This window comes from Daktulosphaira vitifoliae, unplaced genomic scaffold, assembly GCF_025091365.1.
Source record: "Daktulosphaira vitifoliae isolate Bord-2020 unplaced genomic scaffold, ASM2509136v1 Scaffold_1, whole genome shotgun sequence".
Lineage (NCBI taxonomy): Eukaryota > Metazoa > Arthropoda > Insecta > Hemiptera > Phylloxeridae > Daktulosphaira > Daktulosphaira vitifoliae.
Genome location: NW_026099572.1, coordinates 13631258 through 13638381, shown reverse-complemented (window position 1 = coordinate 13638381; position 7124 = coordinate 13631258).

The window sequence follows — 7124 nt, the reverse complement described above, 5'->3', positions numbered from 1 at the left end:
AAAAAAAAATTATGTTGATTTGTTGATTTTTCAAAAAGTTATGGAAGTTTTAAGAAAAAAAAGTGAAAAAATTTCGAAAATTAGCGATTTTTAAATTTGTAATTTTTTTGGATATTTCCCCCATTTGCTGGGAACGAGGAAATTTTTTTCAATTTTTAAGGGTAATGTCTTCAACTAGATACGATTTGTGATCTTTTGACGTATTTTTGAAAGAAATCGGTCCAGTGAGAGCTGAGAAAAAGTTTTTATTTTGTTATCTTTCAAAATATAAGAATATAACCATAAAAAATATCAAAATATAAATATTTCTACATATAATTACACTAAGGGCGGCCAAACACCTTATTCCCGTTAAACTATTAATTACAATTTTATACATTTTTTGTACTATGTATAACATTTTACAAAAACCGCTTCAAATTGACCCATTTTCAATAGATATACACAATTAACGATAAATATAGATAATATTTTAAATATATTTTTAATTTTTAATAATGGATACGGTATTGTTATCCGTTTGACATCCCTCGACATCATGCTAAATTCTTTTCAGCCATCACGCCACTTTACACACTGCTGGACCATTACACACGTTATTGTCGTAATGTAAAGTCCAGCAATTGCCTAACGTCGAATACCCGAAGCAACAATTCATTTATCAGTGACACCACCAAAATTTTTAATCTTTTGACGTAACTTTGAAAGAAATTGGTCCTGTGTGAGCTGAGAAATAGTAGTGAAAATCATATAAAACAAACAAAGAGCCCAGCACAGTGGCGACGTGGCATAGTTGGGTCCAGTATAGATAAACTGACCTTTTTTTTTCAAACTCAAAACAGGACATACTGCTTATATTATAAATTTTGAAAATGAATTAATATATACATATACCAGTCGGAAGGTTAACATTAAGAAAGAATAAAACTTTGTTATCTGTCTTATTTCGTGTTTACATTAGTTGAAATTACTATTACATCAGATTTATTGAAAAAACTATTTAGTGACAGTAATTAATTAATTATTAAACTATACTAAACAAACATATTTTTTAATTACATTTATATTACTCAGGGAAACAAATTTGTTTCAATAAAGATGGTGATGATTTTAAATAAGAGTGAAATTCTTGACATGTTTTGTATATATTAACTTTTGTTATCAACATCGCCTTCAGAACTGAAACTTGTAAGTAAATTTTTTCAGACGTCCACAATTTGTTCATTAAAGAAAATGTTTTCTCTACTGGAGCATTTGTACCAGGAAGACATAAAATATATTCAATCAAAATACAAAAATACTCGTGTTGTAGATTGTTAACGCGGAAGTGATTGAATACTTCCACCAAACGAGTTTCTGTCTGAATTTTTAAATTATTCCATTCAATAATTTTTTTTAAAGTGATGTAGTTCAGAATTAGTCTAAATTCATTAAATATTTTGTATATCTTTAGTGCTTTCAATTTTTCTCTTTTCATTTAATAAATCTGATGCTTTTTGTACATCTTCCCATGTGGGTACTTTTTTAAAATCTGCCCAATAAAATATATCCATTTCTTTAGTGAGAAAGTGAGTCCATTGTTTCAAATACTCACTGCTCGTTTCATAAAATTTGGTCGCTGTTTTTTTCACGAAATCTTCGTCAATATTATAGCCATTATCTTTCAGTTTTGCGATCAAATTACGCACAGTAAATGGAAAAAACTGATTTCTTTGTTTCTGAATAAAATTTTCTTTGAGTTGAGTGATTTCTTTAGCAAAGTCAATTGTCGATATATTTTGACCTTCAAACTTTAGAACAGCTAGGTGAAAACTTGATAACTGAGCGTGTAAAAAATTAAGCCGAAATTCTGGGGTAAGATCTCCAAAAAAGTCCTTGATTGATTTGGGACATTTCTCAATTCTCAATGCAAAAAAAATAGTTTTTTTCAAAAAACTGGGAAACACTAAACTGAGTGCGGCACTTTTTGCATTTGAAATTCGAAGGAGTTTTATATTTCTTAATGATGGTTTGCATGAATACTTTGCTTGTATATTCACATTGAATGAACACTTGCGTTTCGGCATACTTGTATGAAAAGTTAATGAATAAAGAAAATGTTCAAATATGTCACCAGTTGATCACTTGAAAACAATATAATAGCAAAATGTTCAGAAAGCATTTAAATGCACATTTAACAGGTAGTGAAGTAATGCATCCTTTCCTACTCTCGTTACCAAGGTAACCGATAGCGTGCGTGGTGTTTACCCCCCACTTTAAGTATGGATGATATCTGTCAGTGAACAAAATCACTATTATAAAAAAAAACTTCAATGTGAATTTCTAGAGTGTTTAATGTTAAAAAAATAATAGATTATTCGAAAAGCTACATAATCTCCCATTTCATTAATTATATTCTGATTACAAGTTTTATGAATTAAGTCTATATTCGGATTACTCACCTAAGTGTTATCACCGAAGTGTTATTACATTATACTTATCATTGTATAATGGTTGACCATCAAGTTACTCCTATCGATGACCAAAAAGTCTTGTCTTTCCAGCGAAATCTGGGTTTAAGGTTTTTTATATCTTCTTTTTCAGGAAAAAGTTTACTCAAGTAGTTTGATCTTAGTATGGACAAGGCTTCACATTCACGCATAATGTGAAATGAATGTTCCTCTTCTACTCCACACTTCCTGCACATGGTGATTCCGATACTCCAATTGTGTAAAATATTTAGGCAAGTGACCATGTCCTGTTAGTAGACCGGTCAAAGTGTTTATTTGATGACTATTCATTTTATTAAGATCACCCAGCAGTAGACCGAAGTTCATGATAAACATTTTGGATTGTCTAGACATTACCAAGTACTTCCAGATTGCCCAGTGTTTTTCTCTCTACCAAATCTTAGGGAGTACATAAAGCGATTGCTCAGTGAGTCCTACCACTGGTTCTGGTCCAACATAGGTGTTCTCTGCTCCTTTTCTGACTAGAAATTCAGCATTTTCATTTACAGTGACACCTTTGTGTGCTGATACCCACGCTAGTGTAACTTTGTTGAACCCTGATAGTGATTCTAAAGTTTCCCTGAATTCGAGAAGAAGTTTTGAATTCACTTGATTATTACAGAGTGCTTTCAAAGCCGCTTAAATGTCACTTAAGATAGTTATCTTCTTATTTTTGTATAATTTCAGGTTCTGAGCCCCTACCAGTATCACCATCACCACTGTTTTAAACCTCTGCTTTTTTTTTGAAAAAACAGAGGGTATTGTGCCCAATGACATGCTGATGTTTATTCGAGGCTTTAGACCTCAAATACCAGCACCTATCTTTTTATGATAACAAAATCACTCTGTATAAGAATTTTTTTCTCGATGTAATATTTTTTTTAATACTTTCAGGTTTCTTTAAAAAAATCATATTTTACAGAAATTCTATTTATTTTGTGATTTATATTTCAAATGTTTTTGTACATTATAATATAATAATTTATTGTTTCTATTACTAAACTTCATAAGATATTCCTAAGTATAGTTTTATAAGTTATTTTAAAATGAATTAATAATTTGTAAATAGTATTTACATATATTTAATAATAATGTATTATTTTAATAGTCTAGTGCGATAGTGAAATATATAATATATAATTAGTTAAATTTTTATACATATAGCTAAATTAGAAAAATGAACAAAAAATTTTCTACAAACATATTAATTGATTTAAGAATAAAATGATATAACAAAATTTATATACAAATAAAAAAATGTTGAAATATACTATAAGCATCATGTTGAAATAAAGAAACGTCATCTTTTATAATAGTCACAGTGTCATAATTAAGGGTTTTCAAATGTCAGATTATTTTATAAATACAGATAGAATTTTCCATGAATCTTATAATAATAACTTATTTTTACAATTATAATATTACAATTTAATAAAATACATGTTTACTTTAAAAAAAAAATTGTAAAAAACTACTAAAACGTTGCTGATGTATATTATAATTTTAGAAAATACCACAATATTTATTAATTTTGAAAGTTTATTATATTTATTATTTAAAAATAAAATAAGATTTCGATAATTAATTATGATAATTAATTATAAAAATAAAATATAAAATTAGTTAAATACAATACAAATATCCACAATAGAACTGTGAATAATAATTTTCTATAAATATTCCATTTGTTCAAAAATTAAAAATCTACCAAAATATTAATATAAAAACACTTATGTTAAAAAATATACTAAAATCATTTTTATAATGAATTCTAGATTTATATTTTGTACATAATACGGCGTATGACAGCCGAAAGTTGCAATATCATCAAATGTATACATATTTTTAATTAAAAATGTTTAATACCTTTGATATACGTATAGACATTATATTTTATTGAAGTAGTTCTGTCAATATATTGTAATACGCTCTATACATAAAAACACTATTTTTTTCTCTTCCCTTTCATCTCTCAACACACACAAAGATTCTATCCAAAAACACAATATTTCTAACAATAAATACAAAACACAATCATTATTTTCTATTCTTAATCACAGCCAAGCACATAGTTGACACGATCACGTATTATGCATCCGCTCTTTTCACTGCACGTACACCCTTCAACAATCAAATGTTACTATTTATTATTTTTAGTAAAAGAACCTTTTTTTCACTGTATAAACAAAATACAGCCTCGAAAAATCTGAAATGTACGCGTAATGTGATTTTTCAGAGTAGCCAATATACAACAGGTCAAAATAATTCTGTTGCTCTTGGTCGGTGACTCATAGCGGATACACCGATCACTTCATCTTTACTTTATCCTGTTCCAAGCCATACACGTTGATCTTTCAATGTTGACAGACACATTAGGGTTGTGTCGCTCAAATATTTTAATTTGTGACAAAGGTGTGGGGAACGTCAATCCCGTGAAATCATACCTTTGTTCCTCGTTAAAATATTTTTGATCAACGCGATTTTTGTGATCTATCTTTACGTGTCTCACAAAAATGGACCACTTGAAACAAGACTGATCGATATTCTGTGGTTTAATGATTGCTTTTCTCTTATTAATTTCGGCGGAATCGGAATATATGATGAGCCGGTGAGGGGCGTATACTTGTATACGCTGAGCATAATGTCGTCGATATGCGATAAAGTAAAGCCGCTATTCCTTCCCGAGTACGTGTCTTCCTCTGCGAGCATAACCTCAGTTCTTCAACGACTGTACACTCGATTTCTGTATTGTCATAATATGCTAAATTCTTTGCATTACGCATCTTACAATTATCAATGAAAAATGTATAATCTGTATTTTAAATAACTTGTAAACAATTAAATAATTTATCTGTCATTACAAATACGATGTTCAACACAATTTCTTATTAATTATATATATGCCAATTTATCAATTGTTAAATATGCTATCACAATATAATAATCATGTAATGTATAATTAAATACAATAAACTAAAAATATCACTAAAAGCGATGACAACAATATCTCTGAATTGGTGGTACTATCATTTTACTATAAAAAAGCACTGAAATCTTTTCAGATGAAGGAGTGAGTGACAAGAGTTTGCTTTTACCGAATTCAAATAAGAATAAAAAAGAAACGATTATCAGTCACAGACCTGTGTTGTAGTTGGCTGACTTTTACGCGTTTTATTTTCAAAAAGATAAATGTATTTTAAAACTTTAATTAAACACGTACGTTACAGGATACAGAGCGTTGAAATGGTTATATAATAAAGAATAAGGCTTGTAAAACAACAACGTTGTCATTTTTCTCATAAAATTCATACGACAGTGATTGTTAACGTACGGTGATACCTTTGATGTTTGAAATATGCTTACCTAAGAGTCTCGTAGTTGATGACAAGATTCGTAGAAGTGATTTGTTCATTTGATATTAGAAATATACTGTAACGTGACAAAATGTGAATTTTATGATATTGATAGATTAATGTTTTGCTTTGCTAATGGGCGCGCGTACGTTATATCCGGCCGTGTAATCAGAAAACTGTACTGTTGCTGTCAAGGTGAACGCTATACACATAATATTCTTTATCAGTTTAACAATCGTTCCCTATATGACACATACACTGGCCACCACTGTCCATACCTGTATAACTCTAATATTGTTCATATTTTTATCTGTTGTAAATTTTGTAAATCGTTAAGCCGATACCCTCTCCCAAACGGGTTCGTCGTCGTTGTGTCTCGCCCGGTGTGTAGAAATTTTTTCGTAAGCTCTCTTCCCTTAGAACCACCGTCGTGGTCTGTTTTGCTGTGTGCGTGCAGCCAATTATCGTTTTTTTTCTCGTGTTCGTTTATAAATATAATGTATTAATTCCGCAAGGCGTCGGCCATTTCCGGGGCCGAGATCCCCATCTTAGGATGAGTCCCATCCGGGACTGGGTATCGTATTGTTGATTTTTCTTTTATTTATTTAATATAATGTATTGAGCCTTTCTTTTTTCTTTTTTTTTTCTGTCATAAAATTATTTTTTTTATGATAGATAAATCATTTTAGCGTTTGTTGTTATAAGGTTATTGGTCAGTGGTGTGTCATGTATATTTAACATATATATATATATATTATTCCCGCAGTACCCAAGTACGGTCCGGCCGGCCAGATTACAAAAATTATCCGCCGCGCCCGGAGTACACGGACTTGTTCCGATGCGGAAGACACTTCACGTGTAATATTTAAAAGTTGTAGGTTAATTTTTTTTGTCTTAATAATTGTTTTTTTTTTTTTTTTTTCTTTTGTCCCTTTATTTGCAGAGTGGTTTTTGCCTTCGGGTTTTGTCCACTATTAACTTAATTGTCATAATTTAATAAAGTCCCCTTAATTTTTTTTAATCAACAAAAATCTTTTTATTGCGTGAATATCTTCAATATTCACGTGTATCTTATTTTTTTTTTCCTTTAAATCATATTTCTCTAGTTTTAAGGTAACGGTCTTCGACATACTAAAGTATGTCCACCACTGGTGACATCAAACCAACATATTGGTTATATATTTACAAGGTATCAGCGTATTATAGTCTACAACAACACTTTATATTTTTAGTATATATTTATATATCAATAATTTTTTTTAATTCACTTTATCTCATCAAA